This window comes from Harpia harpyja, chromosome 1 (genome assembly GCF_026419915.1).
Source record: "Harpia harpyja isolate bHarHar1 chromosome 1, bHarHar1 primary haplotype, whole genome shotgun sequence".
Taxonomy (NCBI): Eukaryota; Metazoa; Chordata; class Aves; order Accipitriformes; family Accipitridae; genus Harpia; species Harpia harpyja.
Window position 1 is genome coordinate 19185646 of NC_068940.1, and position 21109 is coordinate 19206754.

Sequence of the window (21109 nt, forward strand, 5' to 3'; positions counted from 1 at the left end):
GGCTCCCTGCATAAACAGTCATACAAATTTAGTTACTAAGGAACAACTTGAATATTTCCTGCTAGGAACTATGCCTCTGTAATGGATTGTCACTCTGATTTTAGGAAGCATCAAGAAATGGGTGTGTTGCTTCTGTTTTTATGAAGCAATTACATGGTTTTACAAGAATAATTCCCCCCCCCCCCATTCTTGGAAAAAAAAGTATCACTTATGAAGGTGTTAATGAGTAGCTGGAATTGAGAAAATTCCTGGAAATACTCAAAGCTTAGAGAAAATGTTACAAAGAATAACTGTGCTAGTCCTGCTTGTCGTTCAGCTATCCATTTGAGTTTGAATCATATATTTAAGTGCTTTTAGTTATACAAAACAATATATTCACAGAGATTCATAGAATCATTTAGGTTGGAAAAGACCTTTAAGATCATCAAGTCCTGACCAATGTCCCACTAAAAAGGACAGTCTTAAAATGTAAAAAACCAACCTGTGGTGGCTTTTTGATGTAATATGCAAGGCAGAGGAACTGGGGTTAGGGAACTAGTGAATTGAAATTATATATCTTTTCAGAATTCATGCAGATGCACCAACTAAAAACTTGTCATAATATTTAAAAAAATATATCAGACGTGCATCTGATAAGAGCAATTTTTTACAGCCTGACATTCACAATCCACACGAGCACAATGATGTTACTCCTCTGCTCTGTGGCTAAGCACATGTAAACGAAGGTTGCAGTGATCACAATAGAGGAGATTTTTTTTTTTTTTTCAGCAATGTCGTCTTCTGCAACGTCCTTCCAGTAAATTGATTTAGATATAAGTAGTCACATGGATGCAATGGAATGCAGTTCAGTAGACTTGTATAGCTGTATAGGACTGAATGAACAGAGGCTTTCATGAATCACGTGCTATGTTTTTATATTTCATTGTTCAGTAAGGAGATTTTACTATGATACTTAACAGAAAATGAATTAAAAAGTTAGAAAAAACACTTTGTAATGAAAAAATTAAAAGCTTTTCCAGCAGCATGACAGATTGATTTCCTATTTCTCTTAAGAATATCCTATTAGGGTCATTTAGTTATTTAGTAGAGGCACATAACAAGTATACAAAGACTCAACATGAAGAAAACTTGTTCCCGAACAGCATCTCTTCTATGCATAGACTGAAGTGTCATAGAGGTAAAGGGACTTGAATAGAGAAAGTCTTATGTACTTACACTCAGGCAAAAAATAATGCATTTTAAAGAAATAAAAAAATCTGCTGCTATAAATGCAATTTAATATTCAAAAGCACCACAGGAAAAAGCGCTTGGACATTCCTTTCTAGTTGTAAATGGAACATAAGCTTTCACGGGTGAACATGAATAACTGGTAGAGGAGTGACCAGGGGTGAGATAGCACACTCCGTCGTTTGAAGCCACCATTATCAGGGAATGCTTCCTCCTCCAAACTGCACTTTAGGTCATCTACAGATTATTAGGTTCAATAGCATCCCATTACATGTTAAGAATAACATCAGATTAACTAAAGGCCAACATTCCTTCTTTCCATTATACACGTGACACTAGATCTACACAACAGCCTATTTGAGCTATTAAAAAGCATAAATAACCCCACCTCAAACAAAAGCCACGAGCAGTTCACAGGACTGCGCTAGTATTAAATTTGTAAACTCTCATCACATTTGCTACCAAAGTCAGGGGTGTCCTCTTGTTCTCCTAATCATCTGCTCCGAGACTGCTTATGACTTTCGTCCATCTTCTCTCCATGCTCAGCAGAGGGTACCAACGGGCGCTTTACCAGCAGCAGCGTCCTACTCTTACCCTACCAGCAGCTTTGGGAGGCTGCACGCCAATACAGTTCTGCAGGATTACAGTCCCGATAGCCAGCAACCAGGGTAGACACCTTTGCTTTGTCCTGCTGCCTAACTTTGCCAATGCTGTTATTAGTACACTGCCCACGCTGATTTAATGTGTAACGGACCAAGTAAATCACCACTTTGCCTCAATCCAGCAATTCCTATGATACTTGTTCCACTTTCTACTACTTATAAGAAATCCCCATATTCCTCATTTGTGTGAAGAGCGCCTCCATATTGAACTAGGAAATTTAGAAGAGTCCTGATGGTGTTACCATAGGGGAATGCTAGGTAACAGTTATTTCTTATTTCCATGGGATTTGTCTGAAATGTTTTATACCATAATGATTGCTTTTACTTTGCTCTTATGAATTGCTGTCTTTGTAAGCTGACTCCTGATTTTTTCACCTCTGTACACAGAGATTCACAATGTATCCATTGTTTCATTACCTACAAGCCATACTGACACCAGCAATAAGGAAAGTGGAGGTGGTAGGATTTTCCTTGTCAAGCTTGGCAGCATCAGAAATAAAAGTATGAGCTCTGTCTATTAAAAGAGCTCTTTTCTTTTGTGCTGAGAAGCCAGCCAGCATTTGTCACTAGAGTAACACAGGGATAGGAGCTACTTCTTTGTTGCTGAACATTCAAAGGTATCTATTTTCCTTTCAATAGGTCCAGCAACTCCCACTAAAAATCAATGAGGTTTAAGCAGAGCCCCAGGATTTCATCCTAAGACCAGTACCATTTCTTAAGTGGCCAACAGAAGAAGTGGTTTCCTTTGTGTTGATTTCTTACAGCAATTCTTAATAAAGCATTTGGGTTGACCTTAGGTTGATCCAAAATGCTGAAATTACAAATTAATTTGTGTTGACTAATATATTAAAAAATTTAGGAAGTAGCTATTTACAGCATTACTTATTGCTTTTCATTTCAATGCAGTCTCTATTAAACAGTATTAAGATGACTAGCATGTCTTTAAACAAACAATTTTTTGTTTTAAAATTAAAAAAAGAAAATACATGATATGAAGCAAAAATAAATTTGTTTGAACCCTGGAGGAAATACCTTGCTCCATTTAGATTAAGAACAATATTCTTCCTCAGAGAATCCTCATGAAGTTAAAGGAGATTGGACAATAGAGCACAAGGATCTAAGCAGCATGGGAAATGAAAAGGAATCTGTGACATAACAGGTCTTTTCTTCCTTGATATTAGAACTCTGTATTTTACCTATTATTTCCCCTATTATTAATCCAGATTTCCTTTTTAGGTATAATGATGGAAAACAGGGGTGACAGAAATTTAAGTTAATGTTCATTAATTTAGAAGGGGTTTTATACTGCTTTAATTTTGTTTATTAATTCTCTAGCCCAATTCCTGCATTAATTTATATTTCCTTGTGGCCATTTACGATGAGAACTGAATATATTTGAGACTGTTTATATCTCTGCCTCAGCAGAGGTGGAATATAATAAGGGAGCCGAGAAGAGTTCTGTGTAGAGGGAAAAAAAAAAACAAAAAAAACGAGAGAAAAGGATAAAGAGAAACAAATGAAAATGAATTCTGAGCCTACTGTGGGAGAAAATAAGAAGAATTTCAGTCAATGATTCGTAGAAAAGAGTGAAACACAGGAAATACTCTCTTATGGCAAGCAAATTATTTTCCTCATGTGTATATTCCTTAAAGGCAACATTTGCATACTTTAAGAACCATTCAGAATACTTTTCTGATCTGTTTTCAAAGTCCATGCAAATACTTTGCAAGCCTGGCAGAAATTGTTAGTAAGGCTTCAGCTGACTCAATTGTTGCTTGAAAAAATTTCAGGCTTGTTCAAAACTTATTGAATTCAAGATTTCCAGCAAAGAAAAAAAAAAAAAATCCAATAAAGCCTGTATGCTATCATGAATTTTTTGCCTAAAAATGCAAGTTCCATTTCAAGAATAGTTAGGAACATGATCAATTTACACAAGACTGTTGGTCAGACTGTACAATCAATACAATTTTGATTTTCACAAAATGACAGAAAAAAATTACTAGATACTGGATGGAAGTGAAGCTGTGGAAACTGATACAAAGTTGGCAAATACTGGGGCTGGGAATGGAGGGCTTTTTGAATTAAATACTATTAAAAAAATCTAAAAGAAGGAAAGGATCTAGAATCTATAGCAAAAAAAAAAAGATATAGAGAGTGGAAGTGTTTGATAGAAATGACAAAAAAGACATTCAGCTGATGAAGCTTGTTTACCCATAGATATCTTCTTCCTTAGTTTTTCCTTCCCATTGCTTTAGCTTTAATTCTTTGTCCCCAAAGACAAGGAACATTGCTGCCAGAGATAAGCATACCATGGCTTGTGGGAAGCATAGAGTTGTCACTCAGCATGCTAAAGAAGCTAAGTGTTTGGCAATGGCTAATTGCCAAAATTAATAGCTGCTTTCTACTGCTGCTTGCCTTTTCCTCACAAGCAGAGCTAACTGGCAAGTGGAGGCGAAGATCTGTCTTCTAATCATATCTAAAATTTGGTTACAATTAAAGAAGAGTTCAAAAATTACTGACAGATGAACTGTGAGCAGATAACCTTAGTGCCTTAAGAAACCAAACTTAAAACCCTTTGGAGAAGAACACACAAACAGTTATCATGCACAGAGACCTTAAATTGTACAGCGCAGCTGAAATGATAAGCCTGGCATACATAGAGTATAAACAAGTAAAATGCTTAAGAGTTTATAATCAGTGCCATCTATGTCTTGTAGAAATCTAGAAACAGCTTTTTTAAAAAGGTACCTGGAGAAGGAAGAAAACAAACAAAAAGAACAAAATCCATGAGAAGGTACTGGAATATAAACCAAATTACTTTGGGGAAGATGGGGAATATATAAGGCTGTATGGCAATTGTCTTTACAAATTGCTCTTTCTATTCCTACATCTTCCTCAAAACTTCTATCATGTGCCTACACTGGATGCTCATCTTCAAATCATTGTAAGGTCTTTATGATATTTCTTCCCCATACATCTCATTTCCATTTGACTGACAGGGAAACTGAGGCAGCATGATTTGAATCTACATAAGGCTGTCTTGCAGACCACAGAGAACTAAACACTTCAATCCCAGTTCTGTGCTATGCTGTGTTACAGCCTACCTTGTCCAAAAGACCTACCCTATATGCACTAAAGCTTTTTTAAAAATAATTAAAAATATTTAGTTGTGTAACAAGACATTTTACATCAAGACAACAGTTAGAACAAAAACATGAGTGGGAAGGAATCAACAATGCAGGACAGGTATGTAGACTCTTCTAGGCCAGGAACAGCTGGCCTTCTTCCAACATGGTATTATCCACTTACAAAGCAAGGGAGCTGTTTTACCTTCAGCTCTCAGCCTCCTTAGCTCCCCTCCACGAATAACTAGAATAATTAGCCTGTGTCTCCACAGCAAAACAACCACCACTTGAAAACTCCTGTCCCCCTCCCTCCTGATCCCAAAAGACAATAGGCAAAACCAAAAGGAAAAGGCAACCATAAAACTGCCTTTCATATTCCACTCAATATCATGCTCGCTTATACCATTAGAACCTTTCCTTTTGAGCCAGTAGATCATCTGTGACATGATTACTAGCCCACACCATCTACAAAACAGTTTTCGGGGGAAAGCTTGAGCTTCTCTTTGGTGTCCTTTCAGGTACAGATGTTCAAATGGGTCTTGCCCTGGCAGAAGAGAGAGCTGCCCTCTATCAGTTGCCTCAGTGAAACAGAAAAAAATGTCTTACTGAGGCCAAACACACTGGGAGGACAGAGATAGCAAGTCCCGTTGTGAAAGGGAGGCTATATTAACAAAACTCAGCAAGCAAATGGACAAGCTTTCCTCAAACTCCCTTTTAAAGTATGGAACAGTACTGCTCTTCAATCAGGAATGTATCTATCTGACGCATAAACTAAACTAATGCCACTGCTTATTAGAGCTGCTCTGAAAAATGAGTTTTTCATCTCTGGGAAAGACTAGAATTAAAGGGCTTTTGTTTTGCTTTTACTTTTCTTGAATTATAACTAAGCATTGCTGCTGAAGAATTTCTCATGGAATAGAAATTCCAAATCATTTAATTCGGAGCTATCAAAATATATTGATTCAGCAGTGTTGGAACAGGATCATAACAGACCCTAAATAGAATTAATTACTTAAAATAAAACATTACCATTTCCTCTATTGATGGAAGCATTTCCAGAAAAGCCAGCACATATGCAACCAATCAAAATTCTGATCATCTCAAAATCTGAGTTGCAGTACCCATTGAGTGAATCTACATGGCACTGTAAAAGTGACCTTGGGGTCAAGGTTTATGTTAAGTTCCATGCTACTTACCCTCAGAAACACAAGGGTAAGACCCAGTGTGAGTCAGTGGGATGGGGGAGAGAACTGGGAAAAAAAAAAAAAGTAAAACTCATAGGCTGAGATAATAACAGTTTAGTAGAACAGAATAAACTAATAATGATAACAACAATAATAAAATGACAATAATAACAAAAGGATTGGAATATACAAAACAAGCGATACACAATTCAATTGCTCACCACTCGCCGACCAATGCCCAGTTAGCTCCTGAGCCCCCCTCGCTAACTCCCCCCAATTTATATACTGGGCATGACATCACATGGTCTGGAATACCCCTTTGGCCAGTTTGGGTCAGCTGTCCTGGCTGTGTCCCCTCCCAACTTCTTGTGCCCCTCCAGCCTTCTTGCTGGCTGGGCAAGAAAAGCTGAAAAATCCTTGACTTAGTCTAAACACTACTTAGCAACAACTGAAAACATCAGTGTGTTATCAACATTCTTCTCATACTGAATCCAAGACATGACACTATACTGGCTACTAGGAAGAAAATTAACTCTACCCCAGCTGAAACCAGGGCAAGGCACAAAGGGAAAACCCAGAGCACACCCTGCATTTTAAAGTGCATTGTGTTACCTGCCATCTAGGTAGGCTTCCAGAATGCATGATCACATACTCCTATCCATCTTTTCTGACAGCTTCATGTGATCAATATCAAGCCAAACAAACAGCCTGACGTCCTTCATGTAAAGGCCCAAACATCATTTGCTGCAAGGGCAAGTGGGATTTCAATCTTCTTGCAAGAGTAATACTGATAGTTGGAGCTGTGTCTTGACAGTACAGTGGGACTCTCCAGCCCAGAGACATTATAGAAATAGCCAATTTGTAAGCGAACACTGGCTTATGTACAGTAACAGTATATTTTTTTAAAATGACCAGCTAAAATATACTTAGGCGCTCTTTCTGGAACAATGTTACTTGAAACAACGAGGATAAGGGCAGAGCAGAAACACGCACTGCATTGCAATGACCTTTCCAAGCAATGGTTCGCTGTGTAAACAGAACTCATGGTGTAACTCACCTACAGCTAATGACTTTACTGTAAAATTAATGCTACATTTAATCCTAATTTATAGGCTAGCTGTTCTCCTGAGGTACATCATCAACTGCACACACACAAGCGCATGCAGGAATTGCGCAGCATTTCTGAAGGGAAGGAAGAAAGGGCACCATGATTCTGCACAGTTGACAAAAGTTTTGATAGAGATTCAGGAGAAAAAAAAAAAAAAAAGAGAATTGAACCTTTCACCCTTAGCCTGTGGACAACCACAATAACTGCTGCCATTGACACTAGGAAAAATATTCAGCTTTCATCTTAGTTTTAGAAGTGAATCTTCAAGCACATTATTACACTTCAAATCAATACTGCACAGCTGGTAATCCTTCATATGACATAGCTTGAACTAGAGCAAAAAGAGCAGCTTTAACAAGACTGAAAAGGAATTGCAGTTGTGTTTAACAGTATCCTTTGAACTGAATACTTTTGCAGTTGCTCCTTGACAATGAACTGTCATCCTTCAGCTTGTTTCGCAAGGTCTGAGTATGAATCCGGTGCACAGAAAGAGGAATGACAGATGTGTTGCAGGCTGACATAACATACCAACAAGAGCCACAGGCAACCCAACTCCAGGAGCGAGTTCAGAGGGGAGGCTGGAGGACCATCAAGTGTGACCTCAAATTATACAAGTCAGTGGCCACAAACTCAGAGCAATTGTCTATGGTGAATGAACTATGGTTTCAGTTACAGAAGGGCTGCATACATGTCCAACTGAAGTGGGTGAAAAGAACCATAAATAAATAAATAAAACGGTTCAATTCTCTGTGTTAAATGAAAAGTGTCTTGCGAGAACTATTTATTCCTGTAAGTTATATGAAGGACAAGGGAATATGACTAGCTGGAAAACAGAAATCTGATTCTGAAAAAGTTATCCACAATTTGACTTCTTTTCCTGCCCCCCTCCTCCCCCCCAGCCCCTTCTGCTCCTTGCAAAATAGACTGGTGAAAACACCACCAAAAAACCCACACCAAAAACTTACACTTCCAGGGCTGTTTTGGAGTTGTAGGTTTGGGCATTTGGTTTTTGCCACCCCCTTTTTTTTTTGGGGGGGGGGGGGGGGCTGGGGGAAGGAAGGAGGAAATCAGAGGAAATGGAAGATGAAAATGAGAAAAAAAAAAGAGAGAGAAAAAACATTTGATTTCTACCCCAAAAATCCTGCAATACATTATGGAAGTGGCAAACCAACACTTTGAATCTGGCAGAACTGTTTTCTTCTACCCTGGTGTATGACCTAGCCCCCGTACTATTGGATTATTACAAGAGAATGAGTGAATCTTTCCACATCCTTTCTGACAATACCTTTATCATAAATGACATTGCCACAGATGGTGATATTTCTATTTATGATCATATTTAACTAGAAAGCTGATAATGTTAGAGTTAAAAGGCAAATGTTTGGCACATAGTCAAAAAGTTAACTCAAACAGAAGTTTCAGGGCATTTGAAATGTGCTGAAGTTAATTAAAGAAAGAAAGAAGAAAGTGGTGTCTCTTACTATCACAAGACAATGACTTTGATTCCCACAACACAATTTATTATTCTACCTTCTCCTCTCTCTCACAACACCATCACTATCTTTTTATTTTTTTTTTCCTTCTTCTAAACTCTTGTACTGACTTTTAAATTCCAAGTAAGAAGGATATATATGCTGCTGCTTTAAATCTATCACAGGTCTCAAGTGGGGAGATTGGAAACGGACTAGGGAGGAAACTCTTCTATGCAGTAACAAGTAGCTTTTCAAATAACGTTACTTTCACTTGCAGAAAACACCTTTCATTCTTCAACACTGAAGTGCATTGTGAAATTGTCATCACTGATTTAATGTATGTTATATACTTGCTGCATACTTGACAACAGCTGAAGACTACATTTGGACCTGATTACAATATCAACAATTCTTATAATTATACTGTAAGTCTCAAAATATTTGGTGTTCTTCCTAAAAACTCAGCTCACTGAAACAGTGTTTATATGAGAATCTCATTTAAAACAAAAATAAGTTTCTAGTCCTTATGTTTGCAGAGAAAAGCTTCAAAACACGATTAGAATCTATTATAAAACTTCAAAATAAGTAAAAAAAAAGCTTTCAAAAGCCAGTATTAAAAATATTTTCTTTAAATCTACCTTAAGATTTTATCATACCCTGCTTACTTTCAAGTCACTAGATATGTAGACTACTTTTCAAATTTAGTGCAACAGAAGCAGTCATTAAAAATTGCTAATCTAGATATTTTGTCTTACCTATTTTGATTTTTTATTTTTATAGTGACTTTTCCTTTTGTCAGACTTGTTTTCTACCAAGAATGCAGAAGTAACATCAAAGAAGTTTATGGTATTTTCATTGAAGAAGTCAGGGGCTACGAGAAGGAAAGAACCTGAAAGACGTAATGTATTATCGTTCATCAGCCATTCAGAATTTAGAGTGGGTGGTAGTGGAAATCAATTGAATCACAAGCATTGCTACTATTTCACAGATTCACATCTTGTTTTTGATGGGGGAAAATCACAAAACTGTGGCTGCTCTCTGGTAATGGAACTCTGACATTGCAAAAGATAGAAGAAGAGGTGCCACATACTTCAGTTAGCAAAAGGCTCTGATGTTTTTTAACAGCATGCAAGATGCATTCTGTGAGACTGGACATATAGTGAGCAGTACAGCAATTTGATCCATTACCTCCTTTTTATGGTGAGTCACTACTGTAAAATTGGAACTCTGTAGAAACCAAGGGGAATTAAGATATTTGAAATCTTACAGAATCAGACTTTTACATTACAGATGACTTTACAGAAGGATTTAATCAGCAGAGGACTGACAGGACCTCTAAACAGAGGGTGTCAGAGATTCATTGCTGGGTCAGCTTTCTTGACTCCTCATCTTAATCAAGACAAAATGCCCGATGCCATTTTGAATGACAAGCCTCTTGCTAATATCTTTACTAATGGGGAATTATTGTGAAAGCAGCATAATGAATTGAACAATTCTGAAGTCAGTTGTAAGCACAAAGGCCAGTAATTAGCGCTTCCAACTTGTGACTCTAAGAAATTTACATAGTCATTGAGCTGGCATTCAAGCTTTCATGACTGAATTAAACATGTACAATGAGGTTGTTTTGCATGTAAAGGCAAAAATTATAGTTTCTTATAAAATGTATTTACTTGTAAAATGAAAAAGACCATAACGCAATTTGTTATAGACTATCACTTTGGATTTTTCATCAGTCATATACAACTGGCTGCTCCCCCCAGGATAAAGGCCTTACACAGTTACAAGCTGCCAGAAGAATACAGTAATGGCTTAACATCCCCAGTAAAACCAGTATGTAAAAGTTAGTGTACTAGTTTCTTGAAAAAATAAGCTTTTCAGATTATGCGAACTTCTTTTTGCCATTATTACAACATCTATTTAGGAGTATCATAATAAGCATGAACTTTAACACACATCTTGACATCATCTCCATGCCAGCACAAGTTTAGACCAAAACATATCAATGTTATTCTGTCATGATATCAAAAAAATATGAAAAAGAAATTCACTAGGTCACAAGCTATGTTCAGCTAGTGAAGTACATTGATTCATGCAAAACTTCAAATTATTACTTTCAGAGGTCTTATTTGTAAGTGTGACGCATTAAGATTTTCTTAGAACCAAGAACAAAACTGGCCTTGGGACAACAGTGCTGAAAAAACAATATTTAACAGGTCTTTATAAAATACAGAATCACAGAAGCAGTATCAACCTGGTAGAACGAACCAAAGAGCAGCATTGAGAATTCTTCCTGTTCTTCAATACAGTTGTCAGACAGAATAGTCCAAGCATTACAGCCTTTGATAACCACAAGAGAGGAGGCAATAGCCATCTTAGAGATGGATATCAGGACAAGAGGGGAGAAACTAAACATTTCCATAGCAGACATGCTTCTCCTTGGCCTTCTCACCCTTATTCTACTATGGTAAAACAAAAAAATCCAAACCTTCCCCTTCCAAAGGGGCTTCTTAATGCTTTTTTACATGTGCAAAGCTGTCAGCAACAAGACAACTAAGAAGGTTTTTACCCAACTCCAAGAGCAGCCAACTGCTTACAAAAACTCCTTACAAGTACTCCCCAGGATGCTTGTGACATCTGTCATTAACATTCCACCTTCAGCAATTTTAGAGTTACAATCTATAAGTATTTGGCTCACTACACAGAGTTTATCATGTTCATGCTACTCAGTAAAGTGTATTACTTCTTCTTCTAGGGCACTATGACCCTCAAAGGAGCTGGTTAAGGACACTTCAATACAAAACTATTAAGATCCCTTGAAGAAAGAAGCTTCGTGTATGAATGCACGAAACCTATTTCATTAGCTTTATCTGGATTTTCTTGACTGAGCATCACCGATTTCATCCTGATGAAAACTTTTTTAATCTCAGCAGTGTTGTAGCATGTTAAAGCAATTCTCATAAACGTTCACTGAAGTTGCACAAGTATCTCTAAGCAGTTTTTTGTTATTATTCAAACTTCTGAAAATACATCATCTATTTAAAAGGCTCCCTTAGCAAATAAACCGACAAATTCTACAGAGGCACATATGAGTAACCTGTAAGGTATGTAGCAGAAAATCTAAAAGGCCTTTTAGGAAAAATCCTGAAGAAGTAAATTTTATCAAATAAAACAGGCAAGGCAGAGATTCAATTTCCAAAGTGATAGCCTGTAACACAGTGAAATTGCCCCTTCCACAAATTAAGTCGACATTTTGAAGCATAGCGTACTGGTTTTTGCTGACTACTGGTATCTTGATAAAGACAGAAGGATGAAATATTTTCTCACGTAATGGGATCCTGAACACAGTTCTCCTATATAGATAATATACATCACATCAACTTGCTAACATCTCATAAAGGAAAACAGACATTCTATATTAATTTACTTATATTGTATTATTCAAAATATGCTTTAGATTAGATTATTGCATAGTAGAAATCTGATGACACATCTACTATAATATATGTATTTCTATAACATCTGGAATACCATTTTAAGTAAAACAGCTCAGTATATCAAAAAGTGATGGACAGATTTATGTGCTTGTAGCATTGACAAAAATCAAGAAACAACACACAAATACAGAGCACTACCTTGCCTCCAAGCAAATAGTTCAGAAATCAGATGCAAGAGAAAAACGAGGGTTGCCAATATCTGACCCAAAGAAATCTGCACTTTCCTCTGGTCGCAATCAAGATTAATGACCAAATAAAAAGGAAAAAAAAATTAACAGTGCAGTCTTACACACCAAAACACCACGACCCAACCAAACCAAACCACTCCAACCCAACCTGTGCATCTATTGTTGCCGTGTACTTGCCTTGGCTCTCAACCCCTTTGCTCCGGGGTAGATGGCCAGGCAGGTGGTGGGCCATTCCAGCTACGGAGATAGCACGTATAATGCTGGAAGTTGGCTGTGACCCTCCTGAACACGTAACAGCACATTTTCTCTGCAAAGTGAGGTAAATCGACTCAGTACAAGCAGAGGGAGGTAAGCACAGGGCAGGTGCAAATGGGTGAGCTAGCAGTGAATAAGCGTCCCCTTAGAGGAACCAGGGGCTTGTTCTGTCTCAACATGCAGAAAGAATTCAATATGAGGGAACATTTACCAATGAAAAAAGATTCTAAAAATTATTTTCCTTCATCCTACTGCAGTTTCCCACGCACACTGGGAAGTTCTCAACTGTTCCTGATGCCTCCAATAATTGCACTAGATCAACAGATTCAGTGAAAAAAGTTCTCCCTTAACTGTTCAAAATATACATCCTAATGGTCAAATGTAATATATATTATTAATTTCAACTGTAACTGTTAATATCTGTCATTGTGGAAAGACAGTCTTCCCAAAGATGCTCCAGAACACAATTCTGTTCATTCAAAGTCTTCAGCCACTTCATGGTCATGGAATAATTGGGCATTAATTATCTCTCATGCTTTTAAGTCAAATATGTTAAGCCATGATAGGCATGATGCATTTAGATTCAGGTCACCTAAATATATCCAAGAAAACCTACACACCAACCTCAACACAGCCAGAAAAAAGCCTTTTTTTTAAGCCAGTCTTCCAGACAGCTGAATAATTGACAAATTCTCTTCCTGCGTCACATAATAAAATAAGCTTTCCTTGACTGATATTCCGGCATGATCCTAATGTTCCTCATTAAAGAGATAATACAGACTGTGGGATATGACCAAGATCACTCTTGTCCAAAGGCCTTCACAAAACTGGACAACACAGAAAAAGTCAAGCATGATTGGTGTTCTGCTTCATCTCTGCATTCTTGCTTTTGAGGGATAACCATTCTTTTTACAACACAAATTGACTGAGGGTTTTTTTCACCCAAATAAAAGCTGTTAGGGCCAAACTTTTCCCAAATTATTTCTCTCTGCTCTAGAGGCATATTTTCAATCTCATTGTATTGCTGGGTTAGGTTTGGTAAAGGTAAAAAGCAAAAGCAAAATCATATTTGCCAGTCATCTTCTTTCACCATCCACCTTTCCCTGCACTAGTGCCCTTGAGCTCCTCTTGCATTTCTTTCTCCTTGTTCCTCCAAATATAAGGCAAGATGTTTTATTTTTTATTTAACAATCACCAGAGCATAATTTCCCATAAATGTATGACTATGTATGGACATATACTTTATCTAAGACAAGGCAGTTATGTGCTTTATGTTACATCATTAATTCTTTATCACATAAGTAAGATGGACTAGGCACCTCCTGAAGATAAATACCTTGTAAAGCATGTTATACTATACCCGTCTTGCTATATTACGAAGACATTAACCAAAGTATGTTATATATCTTTGCAGCCAAGAATAACTTTGATATAAAACAAATTATGCTGAATAGGATGGACTCTAATGAAGTAAGTTTGAACTGTTATTTGTATAGTCAGTTCCTTAAGGAATCACTGAGGTTAAAATAGCTTCTCCTAATGTAAAAGGACTTGTAGTACTGTCATGGGGTTAATGGCTTTACTGGCAAATAATGTCATGTCATTAAAATATCTCTGCATGTGTCCCACAGGTCATATGGTATTGCTTTATTTTAGGTTCATATAGCCTCATGTAAATCTTTGGTGACCCTCCTTTTTTCTTTGCCCGTATATATGCTCAAATACCTGTCTGTGAATATTGCTAACTTTTTCAGAGAGAATAATCATATATTTTCATCTCAATTATTTTCAAATTAAAAACCAAAAATCACAAAAGGAGAAATGCCATTGACATGGGAGAAATCTATTTGTCTTAGTTTTCCATATGTTTCTGAACCCTCATCACTATAATAACTAAATACCTCACAGATTTTAACAAGTTTGTCTTCACAACACCACTCTAAAGTAAAGCAGTGATATTATTTCTATTTTACAGCTGGGGAACTAGGGCACAGAAATTCTACACAACTTTGCCATACCACTGGGTTAGATTAAGAGAGGATTCAAGTCTTCATAGCCACTGGTAAGCACTCTCCTGGATCTCTAGCTAACTAGTTACCTGCCTTACCAAAGAGCAAGACAAGCAAGTAGGTGGAATCTTAAAGCAAAGCCCATGGAATGACAAATGAGAAGTGAAACTCCACACATACGATTACTAGCTTTACAACAAAAGCTTTCTGAAGAGGTGTTTTATCCACATGGCTCCACAACTCTTACGAAAGAGTCTGTAAACATATTACGTAAGCCAAAGAACAAACTTTAAGTTTACCATACGTCCAGCTTCTCTCATACACCTACCTTCTCTTCCTTAGTCTTCAATATATAAAGGGAACATATGGGGAAGACTGGGAAGTCTGCAGTTTTTAAAGACATCAAGAGCAGACCAAAGGCAGCCAATTTTGTACCTGGGTATCAATCACCAACACCCACAAATGCCACATGAACTGGTCTGTATACATAGGACCCTAAAAGCATGCTAAATTACACTGAAAAAAAGATGGTAAAAATTTCTTTCTGGTACTATGGATGAATAAAAATAATTAGAAAATGGCGCCAGTTAAGGGAGGCTGCCTTTTGTTAATCAGAGCTCATAATCCTAGCTTTTTTTTTTTTTTTTTAATTCTTCATTGCAATACTGCCTGCAATCAGCAACAGATCTTCCATCTACAGGTGGTCAGGGAAGACATGATATGGCTGTTGCAACACTGTTTTCAGGAATGAGAACAGGACTGAAAAAGATGCATGTGGTTCAAAGTGCAGCACCTCGCTTATCTTCCTGTATAATCTAGGATGATTTCAGCATCCTGTCCATGACATTCTGAATGCTAACCTGTCTCTTTACTGAATGCCAAACAAATTTTAGACTTTTACCCATAATTTTCAGCCTTGTAACTTCTAAAACTTTAACCAATAATCCCTCTGTATTGACACACACTCAAAGATATTACTTTGTTTAGCTCTTCTGTAAATCAATGCAACAGAGAATTAATGTATCTGAAGAGTAAAAAATTTAATCTCTTCCTCACTTAGAGAATTGTTTTCACAAACACTTCACAAGCTTTCCAACAAAGTAAACACTTCCTACCAAAAACAATTAGTAGAAAATCCAAACTTCTTCTGAAAGAAGTCTTGAATGAAAATTTCAGTATTTTCCAATCTATTTTATACAAATGCTTTTATGTACTAAAGATTTAAGCCTTAAAGATTAAGAATGCTTTTAGATTTTGAAAATGCTATCAGTGATACCTACCCTGGAAGTGGCTGAGAATCTGATATATCTTTCTGGCTGGCATAACTGATTTTAGGTAACATACAGCATAACAAGGCACATAAGGATATCTCCACTCTGATTTTGGGCACTTTGTTCTAGAAAAAGACAACCTAAAGGGTAGAGCAAAGGAGAATTTTGAAAGTGAGCGGAGGAAAAAAAAAAAAAACTAGTGAGAAGCTATCCTGGCACTTGAGCTCCTGGAGAAGAGCCCTTCTCTACGGGTTGTTGTTTCACCCAGCTGGGCCCACACAACAAGCAGCAAAGGCCACAGCTTCTGCCTCCTCCTGGGTAACACTCACCTCAAATGCAACTTGCACAAACAGTACTTGAAAAGGTTAGTACATCCAAGGTTATCCCTGGTGCAGGACACCTGAAAATGAAGCCAATTTCTGGTGCTTGCTTGCTTGCTTACCTCCTGTGAACCTACAGACAGCAGAACCACAATCTGCTGCTCCTTTGGGAGGAAGCTTAAAAGTCAACTTCAAACTTCAATGGTAAGCACCTGCTGTGTGCTTGCTCTAAAATACTTATCACATGAAACCAGTTTCAGTGGATTGAGGTTTAAGGTGTAAGCACACTGAGTGGAAGCAGATTGCTCACAGCTATGTTTATTTCTGTTTAAACATCTTTTGATTACTTTTTCTTAATACAAAATTAGAGACTGCATTGCTCTTTGCGACACACCCTGAGGACCTGCTCTTTTATTCTTACTGTATTAGTCCAATTTGCTCTTTGTACCAATTAAAAGCCTAACCTTTCCCTTTGTGCCAAATTAGTAGCAAGATGCATCTTCTTTTACTCATAATTGAGAAACATTTTCTTTGCTCCCGATTCTAAAAAAGTCCTAAACTCCAAAACAGATGCTTCATTATATGACACCTGTATAATTGTTCCCATGTTGCTATGGGAAACTCAGCTTCTTATACCTTTGAAATAATTAGGACTCCAGCAATGAGTGTTGCTTATCGTAAGGCCTGGCTGAGTAATGTTTGTCAAACATTTTGATGAATTATGCCATAATAATCATTTGCATGAGCTTAGGGTTGCTGGATTTCTTATTTGTTGCTGTGTGACAACCGATTCAGTATCATACAACAGTCAATTATGACAGTCTCTGGTGCAAAAGTTTAGATCAGGGAGATCAAAAGTAGGGGAAGACAAAATAGTGCTGAGGGAGCAAGTTGGCTTGCTTTGTAATACAGAAAAGATCACGATAAGTTTAATTTATATGATATATTTACTGTTTTGAAGATTACACAATTAGAGTGAAAGATTACTATAAAAGGACAGATTCAAATGTATGATGCTGAAAAAAGAAATCAGTGGCTATGTTTTTTTCAAAAGGTCTACAAGACTTAGTCCATTCCAAAGCTAAGTCGGGTGGAATATGTGCCTAGCTTCTCTACTTTGACTTTGAAAACACCACCTGTACTTCAACCACAAAATCAAGAGTTTCCTTGCCATGCAGTCATGAATCTGACCAGTGGGCATTGCTGTGATATGTCTTCTCCCTCTAGGAGCTCTGAACATCCTCTTATAAAATCATAAAGTCCCAATTACAGAGTCTTTGGATTTTTTGGTTTTTTTCATTGGTGAATATTTGCTTTAGTAAACATTAATGGACTTTGATCAACATCCATTGTTATTTTTTACCACTGATTAGATGAAGAAGATCCTTTGCCTTTGGTTGCAGGAACTGTACTTTGCATCAATGCAGCAAGCTACCTCTCCATAAGTTAACCCAGCACTGGCAGTGTAGGAGAAAATGTGCTCAGCTGCCTAACTAACGTCTCAGGATACCAGGAAGGTTTTGCCACCTGGATCAATCCCAACTGGATTCCAAATCAAGATACAGGTTCAATCCCTGCTTTTTCCACAGATTTCTTTTGTGAAACCAAGGAAGCAGTTTCATTCTGTCTGTTGAACAGTTGTATCAGTATCAGCAGTTGTATACAGTTGTATCTGTATCAGCAAATGGGAACGATAATACCCTCCTCTTATCAGTTGACTGTTTGCTTTTTATTAAATTTGAACTACAACTAGAGCAACTGAACACATAAACTCACTGATGCACTGCTAAGCTTACAATAATATTGATGGTATTACTGTCATTATTAGAGTAACTGCATTGGAGGACTTCATTCTTTGGAACTGTCAATCAAGAACTTTTCACCAAATTTAAATTCATGTTGAAAAAAACCCCTAAATATAGCAAGAATGCTGTCTTTGTTCCTGAAGGAAACATGAATCTAGGCTCTTTTCTTTCACTAGGACTACTGAAAGTAGTACAGACATTTATCATCAGCCCTGACAATATCTCAGAGAAAATCAGTATATCTGTAGCCTTGTTTTTGAACAAGTGAGGTTGCCTTTTATGAAAAGCAAATGGTGGACATGCTTCAAATCCAAAAACATTTCCAGAGATGACAACACTAGCTTATTTACTACTCAACTAATTTTTTTTGCAGTAAGGGTTCTAAATAGACTTAAAACTAATGTTAAAGTCCAATATAGATAACAAACTTGAGTGGAGGAAAGAGAGGTAGACTAAAGCATAAAAATCTGTGGAGGAATATAAAGGTGCAGGAAGGCTTATGCAATCAATATCATAGAAGACAAAACCCCCAAGACCCCCCAACATTAAAGAAACAGCTAAGGGACCCTTCTGAGACCAAATTTTGTAGCCAGTTGTGTGGGTTGACAGCTGTATGAAAGGAATATTGAATATCTGTTGTACTGAATAAAGCAATCAAATAAAGCAGTAATAAAATAATATTAAGGAACAAGAATACAGTCTGGTAGTTCACCCTTCTCCTTCCTCTTGATCAGTAGAGAAAATGATGAGTCTTCCTCATTCTGACTTTAAAAGCTGGGTAGGCTGTGCAGATTGTTGTCCCTCACACACCAGACTGCATCAAAAGAAACGATGTTCAAAGTTACATTTTTGCTCTAGCTATAGTTGAACCTTAATCCTGGATGTTACACTGCTTGGTTCTGCAGTTTAAAAATTTCCATTGGCATTTACTGATACAAAGTACAGAGAGAAGAATTACTCAGGCTTCACAATTCTTCCAAGTTTTTACACATAGTATTCATTTGCATGTAAATATTATTTTACCAATTACGAGGAGTTAGAAATCTTAAAGGCTTCCTTATACCAAAAAAACCCAACCCCAAACCCCCCAAAACAGGGGGGAAAAATCCCCCCACAAAAAGGTGAATAAAGACTGAAAATCTGAGTTGATAGTTGAGCATCAAGACAAATTAGAGAGCTAAAAGGATAATGGCATTTTCAGTCTCAATTTAATTTGTATGTGTTTACACTGAATCATTCATGACATAGATTTTTAAGTGTTGTAGACTAACTTCTAAGCTGAATCACAAGTTTATTTCATGATTTTTTAAATCATTACTGTCAGGTGTGCATTGTAGTTTTCATATTTTTCTGGAAATTTTCATGGGTTTTTCTTTTTAGCTTTATTCAGTGGGTACTAAGTCCTTCTTGGATAAATGAACATACATTCTAAGAACTAATTTTACCCAGTTACTAATTTGATCCTTTCATTGCACATACATAAATAACAGACAAAATTGTGGAGTAAAAGATTATTTATTTTTTCTTCTTTACTGACACATGGCTCACAGGTATCTAATTACACCTCTTCAACTTGTGTCAGGCTTTTCCTTAAAGAATATCAACAGAACAATATAAAGCACTTAAAAAAGATGCAGAATATGAAAAAAAATAATTAGAGACTAATGAGAAATAAAGTACCTCAGCTTGAAAATGGCTTATGCTAAAAATAACAGAGAAAATAAAAAGCACTGTACCTGTTATCCCAAGTAATGGAGACCTATTCTGAGTGGGCAAATTAAAAAAAAAAAAAAATCCTCTAGTCAAAGTCAGTGTTAATAATATCTAAAAGCTTTTGCCTGAATTTGATCTTCCTTTTCATTCCTGCTTTGGTTTCAGTCTTTTTCATATAAATGTATGTCTGGTTAATGAGGCTGGGTAATTTTTTTGCATTTAAAGCACCTTTCTGCTTTCTGAAATATAGCTCTTCAAGATATTGGTTTATAATTGCATATGATTTTTTTTAAATTTATGTTTGTGCTTTCATTTGTGGTTGGAGTGTGTTTTTCTAGTCTGGCTAATGTCTGTTTATTGGTTGCTCTTATGCTGGTTCATTGTTGATGAGATCTTTTTTCATTTCTTGTGGCCTTCTTTCAATGTAGAATGCTCTCTTAAAAATACATACATTTAGAAATCCTTATGCTGAATAAACACTTCTGGGTCAAATCCTCAGAAATACTGTGGGCCTAGAGAAGAAACTCATGAAGGGGAGCTTTTTGCCAATATCCTCACTTTTCAGGGCAATTAATGCCAGGAAAGTGAAGAAACCATGGAAGCTCTTCAGGCACTACATTGCCTGAAACTTTGAAGGCTCAAAACCCTGAGTATGCTAAAGCTATCTTTGCAATACTTAACTGGAAAATGTATAGTTTCCTTTTTAACATTTCCCAGGGTTTCCTACCTGAAAATTTTTACTTTCTATGAAAAGGAATAACATCACTAAACAATGAAATTTGGAAATACTACTTAGAAGTACCTTGTGGTCCCTTGTAGGAAGTGAAACCAGGGTCTCTCCTGACTTCATCAACTCCGTTCTTCATTACATGTTGTTCCCCATAATGTATCCTAATCTTGTCTTTGAAAAGAAAGACAAAACAGTAGATATTTTTCACAAAGTTTTTCCTTATATATTAAAAAAGAAAGGTTAAAAAACCCCATTTAGATTTCTTAAAAAACTCATGCAAAGGTGTATCTTTTAAAAGCCAGCAATCTCACCTATTTCCTGTAGTTCAAGCCTTAAGAAGATCGAAGCCCAAAGTGGCACCTCTTTCAGAATTAGTTGGAGGTACAGATTACAGTCTAGGCGAGAGAAGTGCAAATTCTGTTTTGGAAATAAACTATTTTCCAAAATAAGCAGTTGTGAACATTGTACAGCTAGTTCACTCAATTATTGGAGATTTCTGAGATATGAATCCAAATTGCATCTTCACAAAGTAATGTCAAATTTCTG